Source organism: Xenopus laevis, chromosome 3S (assembly GCF_017654675.1).
Source record: "Xenopus laevis strain J_2021 chromosome 3S, Xenopus_laevis_v10.1, whole genome shotgun sequence".
Taxonomy (NCBI): Eukaryota; Metazoa; Chordata; class Amphibia; order Anura; family Pipidae; genus Xenopus; species Xenopus laevis.
In genome coordinates this window covers 109396302-109410716 of record NC_054376.1, presented here as the reverse complement: position 1 = coordinate 109410716, position 14415 = coordinate 109396302, and the positions used below count along the sequence as shown (strand labels likewise).

The 14415-nt window shown below is 39.8% G+C and overlaps 1 protein-coding gene across 5 annotated transcripts in view; it reads left to right on the top strand.

Annotated features, from left to right (window-relative positions):
• The first annotated feature begins 814 nt into the window (after nt 1–814).
• The window catches only part of LOC108713268 (protein Shroom1-like), a 55457-nt gene continuing 41856 nt past the window's right edge, over nt 815–14415 (top strand). For 2 of the 5 annotated variants that reach the window (XM_041588732.1, XM_041588734.1), the window contains exon 1: nt 815–985. The gene's annotated coding sequence lies outside the window, so the exon portion shown is untranslated. Of the gene's footprint in view, nt 986–5203; nt 5289–5364; nt 5576–14415 lie in introns of those variants that run through there. The other 3 variants (XM_041588733.1, XM_041588736.1, XM_041588735.1) reach the window with 3 other exon arrangements.

The window sequence follows — 14415 nt, the reverse complement described above, 5'->3', positions numbered from 1 at the left end:
CTTGATAAAGGGTCCTGCAAGGCCCGAAACGTTGCCATTTAGTTGTCTGCTCAAAAACTATGAGCCACTTATTTAAACAATCATTTATTCTACAGTGTGCTGCAGTGTATTGGACTATTACATTGAATTTGTGACCCGTGGCAGGGTGGATTTAACACTGTTCGAGCACCTGGTCCTAAGGGACTAATCACGCAAGGTTAGAGCACTCCATTATTGTGTGGAGGCTGAGATAGCATAGCTCCCAACTGTCCCTTTTTCAGAGGGACAGTCCCTCTTTTGACAGCTCAACCCGCTGTCCCTCATTTGTACTAGAAAGTCCCTCTTTTCTCTGCACTGAACAGCCAGAAAACTTTGTAACAATTTTGAGACACAAAAACACAGTTTAGATAAGGAGAAATATTTTCAAATTTTCATAACCTGCCAAATTTTGTAAAACAAACATGGTAATTAGGGGGTGTGGCCACAGAAAGGGGTGTGGTCAAAAAATTGCTGCGCTACATGCGGAAAAAAAAATTTTGTCCCTCTTTTTACTTCCAAAATGTTGGGAGGTATGAGATAGGACAGTCATGTTGGCAAAACAGTCAGGTTTAGGAACTTTCTTACAAAAACAAACTTCTCAGCAAAAAAAAACAATCAAATATGTTTTCTGTGTGAAATTCCTCCATTTCTTTTTTCTTGCAAAAAGGAAATGATAAAACAAAGCCCAGAGAGCACATGGCTGCTGCTTCCTTAGGATGTTTGGCTCAGGTTTCCCGTGTTACGTCAGAGTTTCAGGTTCTCTCAGGCTGATAACCCCGCCCCCGGCCTGTGATTGGATACAGTGCCCAAGGCATTCCGCTTACCTATAGCGAGAGAGTAGTCGTTGCCTGAGGGGGAAATGAGAGCGGTTGGATTGTGTGTTTGCTGTGCGACAGCGATTCCTTTCATCTTCTGACAGACCTGCAGCACTTTCTACAGCCGCAGCTGAGCGACTACAGAGATGCAGGTACAGTTCAAGTTGTCGCTAAGATTATCTTGTGTATATCAACCCTGCTCACAATCACGTTGCACTGTATTATTAGGCACAAATGGATGACGTGTTTGCCTGGGAGCAGCTGTTGTACGTAGGCTGCTCCACTTTACCAGCATGTTCTGTGCAGATTACAATTAAGAAATGATTCCCCTCACCAAATAATCTTTAATTGCTATAGCCATTGATTCTGTATTAAATAACCGCAAGAAACTAGCAGACTCCATGGGACCTGGCCTTGGGACAGCAGGAGAAACTATCCTCACCAGCTGCTGTTACCCCTTTTAAGGACAGGAATATATATATATATATATATATATATATATATATATATATATATATATATATATATATATATATATATATATATATATATATATATACAAAAGCCATGAATATCTTATAAATTATATCCTTATAAACGGTGAGTTCTGATGTCATTTCTGTCACATGACTCACTAAAACGTGTGTATTATAATAAATAAAGTACCCCTAGTTGCAAAATATGAGGATATTAGAAGTTATTTAGGAGTTCCATGGCCTTGTGTTTTTATATGGTCATGAAACTCCTCGATAACTTATAATATCCTTATAATTTACAAGAGGGGGTACTTTATTCACTATATATATATAGTTAAATGTTTTTTATCACTGTCGGATAATTACAGTAATAATTCCAGCCTACAAAAATGCTGTTTAAATAAAGATAAAAATGATGAGAGGGTAAAAACCGATGCTGGCGTTATTACCTTGCATACACTTGCCCTTGCACATTAATTTAGATTGTAAGCTCTTGTGTGCAGCCCCCTCATGGTATCTTTATTTGTTAGCCCTTGTTTGTTAATTATTGTAAGACCTTCTGTTATGAATTGTTGTACCTTGCAGGCACTGTATGAATAAATTATATCATTTGTAGGCAGTAAATGGGTGAGGGCTAGAATAGGCGGCTATCTAGGGTACATTTTGAAGGTACACGCACCTACCCTTCCAAATGGGCGTCCGTTTCACTGATGTTCATGTAGCACAAATCATGTGACCCATTTGGCTCTGCGATACTAATCAGGTATGGGCAGAGCCTCTTTGATTGTTACTAGCCCAAACTGACCTAATTTTTAGGAATGCACGGAATCCTTTGCGAAAGATTCGGCGAATACCATAACGGATCCTAATTTGCATATGTAAATTAGGGGTGGGAAGTGGAATTTTTTTTTACTTCCTTGTTTTGACATAAAGTCACGCGATTTCCCTCCCCACCCCTAATTTGCATATGCAAATTCGGTTCGGCCGGGCAAGAAGGATTCGGCTGAATCCTGCTGAAAAAGGCCGAATCCCGAACCAAATCCTGGATTTGGTGCATCCCTACTCATTTTGCAGCATATGTGTCTGACATATGTGTCTTACAACGCTATGGCTGTTTCTTTGACTCATGCTCCACAGATAATCCTACTGCAGGTTTTGAAATTTTACATTGGGCAAGTTGCATTATGAATAGCATCCAAATCTATGAAGTTGCATCAAAATTGGACAGCCGTTTCAGTTCGATGCAACCAGCTGGATAAAAACTTTGTGTCCCATTTATTCTGCTGTCTGAAGATGGCAGGTAGCTCTGCGATGGGAGTCCCATCATCAGAACTGCGTTGAAATACCAATGAGTTGAGAAGGATGTTAGACATGTCGTGCACTGGCAAATTGTACAAGATAGGCTGGCATTTGTAGCTGCAGCCTTGATGTAAGAACACCTAGGCCCATGTAGGGGTAGTGTACATTGTAGTAACACTGTAATTTTGGTTGAAAAATAGACTCTTGGTCAACATCATGGTCAACCTTTGGTTTTCAATAAAACCTGCCAAACTGCTAGTTGATCCAGAGCAGGGGCCCCCGACATTGTTTACCAATGAGCCACATTCAAATGTAAAAATAAGTTGGAGAGCATCATAAGCATGCATAAAATTTTGGGGCGTTGTAATTGGCTATTTGGTAGCACCTATGTGGACTGGCAGCCTACAGCAAGCTCTGTTTTGCATAACACTATGTTTTATGAAACCAAAGCTTGCCTCCAAACCAGGAATTCAAAAAGAAGTACCTACCTTGAGGCCTCTGCGAAAAACCTCCAAGGGTTTGTTGAGCAACATGTTGCTCGTGAGCCACTGGTTGGGAATCACTGTTTCAGAGGAAGGTTAAAGATCCCATCTGAAGCCTCTCCAATTTGCCTGAGGAGGAGGGTGTCCTTCCTGACCCCCAGATGGAAGTTGGTACAGTCCAGGGTCAATTTTGCTCTAAAAGCTAATTTCTTTAACCCTGTATTTTCTCACTTGTTGAAAGGACATCGAGCTTTTTCTTAAAGCTCTCTAATATAACATACATAGTAAATTAGCTTAAAAAAAAGACACACGGCCATCAAGTTCAACCTTTTTAAGTCCATTTAACCTGCCTAACTGCCAGCTGATCCGGAGGAAGACAAAAAAAAACCATTTGAAGCCTCTCCAATTTGCTTAAGCGGGGGAAAAATTCCGTCCTACCTGAGGATGGACATCAAACTAGTCCCTGGATCAACTTGTACTATGAGCTATCTTCCATATCCTTGTATTCCCTCACTTGCTAAAAAGCCATCCAACCCCTTAAAAACGATCTAATGTATCTGCCAGTACAACCAATTCAGTAAGAAGGTTTCACAATTTCACACCTCTCGCTGTAAATAATAACCTTTTTTGAATATGATGATGGAACCTTCTTTCATCTCCATGGATGACATTGTGCCTGCTAGAAGAACCCACTGGTGAATAAAGCATCGGAGAGTTTATTGTATGGTTCATTTATATATTTATACAAAGTTTATCATATCTTTCCTTATGTGCTTTTGCTCTAGCATAAACAACCCCAACTTGGCCAACCTTTCTTCCTTACATATTTCCTATACCCTTTGCCAGCTTAGTTGCCCTTCTATTGACTCTAATTCAATAATATCCAGTTTGAGCCCTGGAGACCAAACTCTACGGCATCTTCTAGATCAGGGATCCCCAACCTTTTGAACCCGTGAGCAACATTCAGAAGTAAAAGGAGTTGGGGAGCAACACTAGCATGAAAAATGTTCTTGGGGTGCCAAATAAGTGGTGTGATTGGCCATTTAGTAGCCCCTATGTGGATTGTCACCCTACATTGAGACTCTGTTTGGCAGTACATCTGGTTTTTATACAACCAAAACTTGCCTCCAAGCTAGGAACTCAATAATTAGTACCTGCTTTGAGGCCACTGGGAGCAACATCCAAGGGGCTGGAGAGCAACATGTTGCTCATGAGCTACTGGTTGGGGATCACTGTTCTAGATAGACCTTACCAGTGCTTTGTATGGGGAGGAATGACCCTCTCCTTCCACCAATCTATACCTTTATTATAGTGTAGGTTAATGTCTACAACAGAACAAACTGTTCAAAAACTGTGCAAAATAAAACTAGCCCTGAGAGCTGGTCTAAATTATACTGAATTATAGTCTTCCGATGCCAAGATCTGTTTAGCAGTTCAGGCAGTTGTAATATAATGACGGACCCCGCCTCACAAAAGGACCTTACCGATTTAGTGCTCACATAGACTTGTGTAAATGTTGTTTGACATTTGACGTAGTGAAACTCACCTGGGCAGTCGATTATCGGGGTAAAAAAAAATAGAAAAAAGCAGCCCATTCAGAGTTAGTGGAACAGCGCTCTTAACTGAATTGTGTGCATTCTGAAATGGTCGAGCCCAGTATTGTAGCAGCCCCTTTCATAGACAGATGGACGAGTGTGATGTTTCGAGCCACAGTAGAGGGATCTTAGCAGCATTCTCCAACTTTTTGTTACAACAGTTATACAGTGTGCGAATACATTTGCTAATTGTGTCTCCGTGCAACGGTTGACATGCTTGCTAAGTCATGCACAAAAACCTCAAGCCTCCTCATTGTATTTAGTAAATAATTTACTGAAAACATTCAGATCCCATCTCCGCCAGTATGACAGTCTCTTTAACAGCCAGACACCAGAAGAGTTGCACTTAAATATCTGTAAAGTACGAACACCTGTGCTAAAATGATTGAATTCTACAAATATTGTTATAAATACAATACAAGACCTCGTAATAAGACGTGTTTCCTGTTGAAGTAACTCAATGATGCACTTTGCTTCTCCTTTTATTAAGCAAGCGCCTAAGAGAGTAATTTTTTTAGGTTGTTTCTTAGTGACTGCTTCTCACGTGAGTCACAGACAGCAGATACAGGTGGAACTAGAAAATGGATTACCTGGAGCAGCGGGGTATGTTCTTTTTAGTAATTGCTTCACTTTCTTCCCTTCTGTATTTTGATATGTGATGACACCCCAGACGAGACATTGTTCCTTTCTGGTAGCTCTGCGGTTTTATTTTTTTTTCATATTATTTTTAGTCTGATGTGCTCATGCTACTATAATGCTTCTGTTTGGGTGCTGTGTCTGAAGACAGTTGTTTGACTTGCACCCTATTGAGAATTATTGTAGACCATGAAGAACGGTTCACCAGCAGAGTTGTTCTTGCGTTGTTGCATATGGAGAAAGTCCTAGGAAAGGTAAGCAATAAATACTAATGTATATTTGCACAAAGGGAAAGCTCTGAAGATATTTCCGAGTGCCTTGACCTGTATAGAAGCACCTGACGTTGTGCAGCCTTGTGTTTTTTTACATGAACAGAGAAATCTGCTTCTAACTAATATATATAAATATGTATAGGATCTGTTATCCGGAAAGCCATTATGCAGAAAGTGCCTAATTAAGAAACTCATAGACTCCATTTTATCCGAATAATCCAAATTTTTAAAAAAAATTATTTTTCTTTTTAATAATAAAACAGTAGCTTGTACTTGATCCCAACTAAGATACAATTAATCCTTAGTGGAAGAAAAACCAGCCTATTGGGTTTATTTAATTTTTGCATGATTTTCTAGTAGACTTTAGGTATGAAGATCCAAATTACAGAAAGATCCTTTATTCAGAAAACCCCGGATCCTAAGCATTCTGGACAACAGGTCCCATATCTCTGTGTGTGTGTGTATAAGATATAACTAAGTATAATTAATTAATTCTTTATTTATATATATATATATATATAATATATTATATAAAACCTTATTACATTATTTAATGTTTACATGAATTTCTAGTAGACTTAAGGTATGACTATCCAAATTATGGAAAACATGTTTTCCAGAATACCCCAGGTCCCCAGCATTCTGGATAACAAGTCCCATACCTCTATATGCTAATAGTTTTTAATTCATGTTGTGATCGTATAACATTTAAATAATACAGGGCAAGTAACTACAAATGAATTTGTAGCAGCAATCGCCTGTTTTAACTGAAAATAACTATACTGTACATCCATGTTTTCATGGTCCTTGCTCAGAATTGATTGTTGGCTATCCCAGGATTTTCAGTTGTGTAGGTGTTATGGCTTTCTAATGCTTTCATATCTGGTCTAATTTTATAATGATGGAAGCTTTGGAATAGGGGTTTCCAACTGGATATCTGAAGGTCCTTCAAGTTATATTTATTGTCCCTCTACCTGTGTATGGACCATTGTGTACGACATCAGGAATTTGGTTTAGTTTAGCCCCTGTCAAGAGTGCCGGCCGGCACGTCCGTCTTCCTCTATAGCAGGGGTCCCCAAACTTTGTCCACCAGTGAGCAACATTCAGATGTAATAAGTAGGGATGCACCAAATCCACTATTTAGGATTTGTCTGAACCCCTGAATCATTTGTGAAAGATTCGGCCGAATACCGAACCGAATACGGATCCTAATTTGCATATGCAAAGGGAGACGAAAAGGGGGGAAAACATTTTACTTCCTTGTTTTGTGACACAAAAGTCACTCAATTTCCCTCCCCACCCTGAATTTGCATATGCAAATTAGGGTTTGGATTCTGTTCAGCTGGGCAGAAGGATTCGGGTGAATCCAAATCCTCCTGAAAAAGGCCGAATCCCAAACCGAATCCTGGATTTGGTGCATCCCTAGTAATAAGAGTTGGGTAACAACACAAGCATGAAAAATTTTCCTGGGTAGTGCCAAATAATGGTTTGACTATTGATATTAAGTGATTGACTATTGGTAGTCCCTATGTGGACTGGTAGCCTACAGGAGCCTCTATTTGGTAGGACACCTGGTTTTTATTCAACCAAAACTTGCCTCCAAGCCTGGAATTCAAAAAAAAAAAAGCACCTGCTCTGAGGCCATTGCGAACAACATCCAAGGGGTTAGGGAGCAACACGTTGCTCACAAGCTACTGGTTGGGGATCACTGCTTTATAGTTACGCCACTGGTTTTGCCAATAAAAGAATACGCCTAGAGGAAAATATGAGATATTTCTCACTGCCTGCATAAGATATTGGCACAATGACACATATGCCATCACATGGCATGGGAAGTGAGGATAATGAAATCTTTTGTGATGATAAAACAAAATGGGCATCTTCACTCTGCTGTTAATCTCCATGGTGACGGTAATTAGTCTGCTCCCTTCAAAATGATGCGCTCCTCTCATCTTCTCAACAATCTATTACAAGGCTAATAATAAAGAGGCAAACAAGCAGCCTGTTAATTATTTTTTAGCCAATTTATTTTATTGAAAGGCTTTTGATCCAGATAAAGCCACCACTAAAGAAATTCTGAGCTCCGCTGACACGTTCTATTGATCTTTTTTTTCCCAAGTGCTGAAATAGAGTACATGGTGTAAAGTGTCTTTGAGGAGATTCACCCCTCAGTCTGGTACTTTGCTTAGCGAAGCTTTTATACAATTGCTTAATGCCTCAGCGGCACTAATAGTATCATAGTGGCACAGTTATTCAGTAGTTTAAAGTTTCACATTACGGGGCCGATTTTATCAAGGGTCGAATAGTAATTTGAATTTTCGTGTTTCAAAATTTACACATTTGAATTTAATCCCCGTATTCGAATGTAAATTCTAATGTGAGATTTATCACACTTCGACCATGGAAACCGTACTAAATTGAATATTCGCTAAATTGAGTATTCACATTAATACTTATAGGGACTGTCATGGGAATTTTTTTCCCCAAAATGCATCAGTTAATAGTCCTGCTCCAGCAGGCTTCTGCACTGAAATCTGTTTCTCAAAAGAAGAAACAGATTGTTTTATATTTAATTTTGAAATCTAACACGGGGCTAGACATATTGTCCGTTTCCCAGCTGCCCCCAGTCATGTGACTTGTGCTCGGATGAACTTCAACCACTCTTTAATGCTGTACTGCAGGTTGGAGTGATATCAACCCCTCCCTGCAGCCTAAAAACAGAACAATGGTCTGGCCACACGGGCAGATTCCCCTATTCGAATGTAAATTCTAATGTGAGATTTATCACACTTCGATCATGGAAACCTTACTAAATTGAATATTCGCCACCAATTTCATTCACAAGTCAGTGGCAGAGGTCCGTTGAGCCATTTGGAGATGTTAATAGCCTTCCTGACATTCAACTTTTTTTGGGGGGGGAGAAAAACTCGATTTGTACGAATCGAATAAGATTAGAACTTTGGGTCGGAACCATCGAACATTAGACATTCAAATTTTTCTTAAATAACCTCCCATTCGAATTGTGAGTATATTGGAATTTAAAAAATTCACATGAATTCAAAATTTGGCCTTTGATAAATTGGCCTCTACTTGAAGCCATTTTTTCCATAGAAACTGAGCTAGGACCAAACTAGAAGGGTTTATAGTACATTTCGGATGCTGACTGAATGCCATCTGCAGACCTGTGTCAACCTTATAGGCAAGTATAATAGATACAACCGGCACACGGGTCCAAATCAAGCAGGGACAAGCCCTTGCTGCGTTTATTTGCAAATGCTTGATTCCATGCTTGATTTTGACCCATGTGCCGGTTGTATCTATTATAATTACCTGTATTGGAGGTTACCGAAGCGTTCTTTCACGACACTGAGAGCCTGGTATTACTACACAATTTTCCAACTTTATAGGCATCATGGGAAAATTAAGGGAATTTGGTCAAATTGAAAAAAAAATTAAAAATATCATATATGACCATCTTTGGAAAACTTTACCCCCAAAATAAATACCTTAGCAACAGATGGCATATACTGTATATTTAAGTAAATCTTGCCCTTTTACATCTTTTGCCTTGAACCACCATTTTGTGATGGTCCCTGTACTGCTTCAGAGATCAGGAAATACTACAACTCTAACTGTAACAGGAAGAAGTGTGGGAGCAAAAGACAGAACTCTGTCTTTTAATTGGCTGATGTGACCTAACATGTTTGGTTTGTTTGTGTGCACCGTGAATTCTACGATCCCAGGGGGCGGCCCTTATTTTTTAAAATGGTGGTTTTCTATTAAGGATTACCCAATGGCACATACTACTAAAAAAGTATATTATTATGTAAATGGTTTATTTACACGAAGCAGGGTTTTACATATGAGCTGTTTATGCATTTTTTATAGAGACATACATATAGTTTTCCTTTAACAGTTGTTAACTTTTATCCCTTTTTTTCTCAATGCAGTAGGAAAGCTTACATTGTGCTCTGTGGTATGTAAGGCAGACGTTGGTATGTCCCCCTCCCTCGTGCCGCACAGCCGCTTTGTGCTGAAGAAAATAAAACTTAATTTTTATAGCCGGTCATCGGATTTCATCCCCACCCTTCTTTGGCATGCTTGCCTGGCAACTGCCCGTGTGGTACGGCAAAGCTCCTACATTCTGATGCTCTGATTAGGAATTCCAGAATCTGGAATAATGCGCCTGTTCTTTTGCCCTAAAGAGTTCAGCGTTAATGACCAGTCCAGGCATAGTTCAAACCACTGAGAGATTTATAGGGCCACGGCCTCCTCTATAAAATCTTCCCAGCTAAATTCCATTGCTGGATACCTTTGTAATGAGGGCAGAGCTATTTTGTATTCAGCTATTGTTCGGACTTATAGAAAGGCACTATCCCAGACCATCTTGCAATGTGTTTGCATTAGGGATGCACCGAATCCAGGATTCGGTTCAGTATTTGGTCAGGATTCGGCCATTTTCAGCAGGATTCGGATTCGTCTGAATCCTTCTGTCTGGCCGAACCGAATAGTAATTTGCATATGCAAATTAGGGGTGGGGAGGGAAATCGCGTGACTTTTTGTCACAAAACAAGGAAATAAAAAATGTTTTCCCCTTCCCACCCCTAATTTGCATATGCAAATTAGGATTCGGTTCGGTATTCGGTCGAATCTTTAGCAAAGGATTCGGGGGTTCGGCCGAATCCAAAATAGTGGATTCGGTGCATCCCTAGTTTGCATATGAAAGTTGGGATCTTTGCCAAGATTTAAAATAAACATTAAAGTGTATATTTGTGGAAAAAAAGAATATTGTAACAATGAAAACTGTATGCAGGGATTTGGCATATTTTTCATTCTGATAATTTAGATTTTTGATTGATAGACAGTCTTGAATTACTCACCAACTATAATTACTTATTCTTTTGGACAGGGAAAGGAAATCTGCTTACACAAAATGCAGTTTATTTATTTATTATTTTCTAATTTTTAGGCCCTATGTGCATAGGTTTTTGTTATTGCAAACATTTTCATAATTAATGTATAAAGCCATGTTAGTGCTCACATTGATACCCAGAGCTTGCATCTGTTGCCTCCTGCTGAAGCAGCTACAGTATATTCAGTGACTGGACAACTTCCAACTTGTGACCTGGGGGGGGGCTGATGGTCCCTGGACACTAGGGATGCAGCGAATGCACTATTTTATTATTATTTTTTGGACACCTCAATCTGACCGTCATGGAAACCGTATACTGTATAAATCACTGTTAATTGTATGCCTAACTCTCTATAAAAGCTCAGGTAGATTCTATATAAACCACCTTGGGTTATTTAGCTACAGATATGTAAAGTGTACCCATGAAAGCTGCTTCTGAAAGATGGAAGGTGAAATGTTGATATTTTGAACCAAGATGTCTACAATTGGGGGCTTTTGTTTATGGTGGATACATTGGGGATATTGCTACTGAGTAGTCACAGCCGGATACACTTGGATTGCTACAGAGTATTCACAAGTGTATACATTGTGCATTGTTACTCACAACTGGGTACATGGGGCATCGTTAGTATTCACATTGATACTTATAGGGACTGTCATGGGAATTTTTTTTTTCCAAAATGCATCAGTTAATAGTGCTGCTCCAGCAGACTTCTGCACTGAAATCTATTTCTCAAAAGAAGAAACAGATTGTTTTATATTTAATTTTGAAATCTGACACGGGGCTAGACATATTGTCAGTTTCCCAGCTGCCCCCAGTCATGTGACTTGTGCTCGGATGAACTTCAACCCCTCCCTGCAGCCTAAAAACAGAACAAGGGTCTGGCCACACGGGGAGATTAGTCGCAAGGCGACAAATCTCCTCTTCTTCGCAGTGACTAATCTCCCCAATCTGCCTTCCGCTGTCTACTGTACCGTACTGGGGGCAGGCACATGGAACGCTTTGTTTTCCAAAGTCACCCGTAATTGCCTCACGAGGAAACTTCAGGCAACTTCGGAAAACGAAGCACTACGTGTGCCTGCCCCCAGGCGATTTACATTTTTAGATAGGGGAAGGCAGATCGGGGAGATTAGTCACTGCGAAGAAGAGATTTGTCGCCTGGCTACTAATCTCCCCAAATATGCCCATGTGGCCAGAACCTAATGGGAAGGTAACCAGATAGCAGCTCTGTAAAACAAGATAACAGCTCCCTGGTAGAACTAAGAACAGCACTCAATAGTAAAATCCGGGTCCCACTGAGACACATTCAGTAACATTGAGTAGGAAAAACAGCAGCCTGCCAGAAAGCAGTTCCATCCTAAAGTGCTGGCTCTTTCTGAAAGCACATGACCAAGCGTAATGACCTGAGTTGGCTGCCTACACACCAATATTACAACTAGAAAAATTAGGGATGCACCGAATCCAGGATTCGGTTCGGTATTCGGCCAGGATTCGGCCATTTTCAGCAGGATTCTGCTGAATGCTTGAGCCTCGCTGAACTGAACTGAATTAAAATCGTGTGACTTTTCGTCACAAAACATGGAAGTAAAAAATTTTTTAGCCACGCACTTCGTGCACGCCACTATTTTTCCCTCCCCCTCGCTGATTTGCATATGCAAATTAGGGTTCGAATTCTGTTCGATATTCGGCCGAATCTTTCACGAAGCATTCGGGGGTTCAGCCGAATCCAAAAAAGTGGATTCGGTGCATCCCTAAAAAAAATACACTTGTTGGTTCAGGAATGAAATGCAGTAATTTAGAAATAAAAATCATGGGAGAATCCCTTTAAGCGCTGTTGTTGTGGACTCAGACCTATGTGCTGTTGTGGACACATCTTTTCATCTTTCTTTATGGGATGCTCCTAGCAACTTTTCACATGAAAAGAACTAGTAATAGAACCCTTTTACCATTTCTTCATTCATTAGCCAGTAAGAATAATATTACAAACAAAGAAAGAAGTGGTGCACCAGTTTGTAATCCCCCCCCCCACACGTCGCATATACCTTAAAGCCTTGTTGCATAAATTCGCAATGGCATCCAGATTATGTGGGAGTGTCAGCTCTTGTGGGATTCTCAAATATCATCCATGATAATTATACCCATGGCTGCAGGTGGAAAGGATCATTTCAACACTTGCATCTATTGTTAGGATAAAGCCCCATGGATTATTTAATCCTGGCAAGGTTACCCGACAATGTTATAGCTCCCAACAAGACTTCTAGTTTTGTAGAGAAAAAGGAGTATTTGCATATTTTTATGTAGAAACATGTTTTCTATAACTCGTGCTTCAATGACTAATGCTGGATTGAGTTTCTCCTCTTTTAAGATGCTGCCTTCTGTCCTAGTATCTGCAGTTCCAATACAGAAAGAACTAAATCAACACTGTAGTTTTTTTTCAAGGTTTTTTATGCCTTAAAGTTTCAACATGTTTTATAATGTGCATTTCTTCACCAAGTATGTGCAGTCTTGTTTTGACATCACTCGAAATAATTTATGATTTAAATATTTTAGTAGATTAACCTTTTTCTTTTCTTGACACAATTGTTTTTGCCTCAGTGTGATATATTTTTTTTTTTTTTTACAATACCCTCTTTAGCATCTACCCCCTATTATAAGGGGCCGATTCACTAAATTCGAGTGAAGGATTTGAAGTAAAAAACTACGAATTTCGAAGTATTTTTTGGGCTACTTCGACCATCGAATGGGCTACTTCGACCTACGACTACGAATCGAAGGATTCGAACTAAAAATCGTTTGACTATTCGACCATTCGAAGTCTCTTTAAAAAAAACTTCGACCCTCTACTTCGGCAGCTAAAAGCTACCGAAGTCAATGTTAGCCTATGGGGAAGGTCCCCATAGGCTAGCCTAACTTTTTTTGATCGAAGGATATTCCTTCGATCGTTGGATTTAAATCCTTCGAATCGTTCGATTCGAAGGATTTAATCGTTCGATCGAAGGAATAATCCTTCGATCGTACGATCGTAGCATTTGCGCTAAATCCTTTGACTTCGATATCCGAAGTCGAAGGATTTCAATTCCTAGTCAAATATCGAGGGTTAATTAACACTCGATATTTGACCCATAGTGAATCAGCCCCTAAGTGTCATACTGCAGGCAAGAGGCATTTCGGGGAGAATAAGGCACACTTGGGGGGCCTTGTTATCATATATATATGATCATTTTGCCTGAGATGGTCCGACACATGCCTGGACTGACTGAATTGATCCTGTTTTCTGGTTGGATAGTGAAACCTCAGAGATATATGGATATATTGCACTTACGCTGACTGTAGATTAACTACACAACAGGGTATGAGTTGACAGCCCTACATGGTGGCTGATCATTTTGTGTTGCCAGTTTGTAACAGTCAGACAGAAATGTATCATGTGAACTATCCCAAGATCTGTTCTCTTAACTTGCCATCCGTTCAGATTAAAAATGTATTTCTTAATGGAACTATCAGTTGTCACTGGGCTGGGACGAAAAGAATCTTAAAAATAAAACACTTCATGCCTTTATTTTGTGTGATAGGAACTTGGTATTTCATATTCCCTTCTAGCAGTATTTAAAAACATTTTTATCAGACAAATGGGACTATTTTTCCCTATACATGTGCCCACTGTATAGTTTAGGTGCCATATGTTAGGAAATGTAGGGACGGAAGGAGGGTACCCACAAAAAAAATTTACAATCTTTTTCAGCCTATCAGCCAAAGTAAGACGCCAGCGTTTTTTGGGACTTAGAAAAAATTTCAACTTTTTTTGAAGCAAGCCCTATCTACTCTATTGCACTTCACCTGGTCTGAGGTGGCGTAGGCAAGTCTGGCGCAAGAGGTAGTGTTCAGTAAAACTTCGCCTGGCGTAAGGTT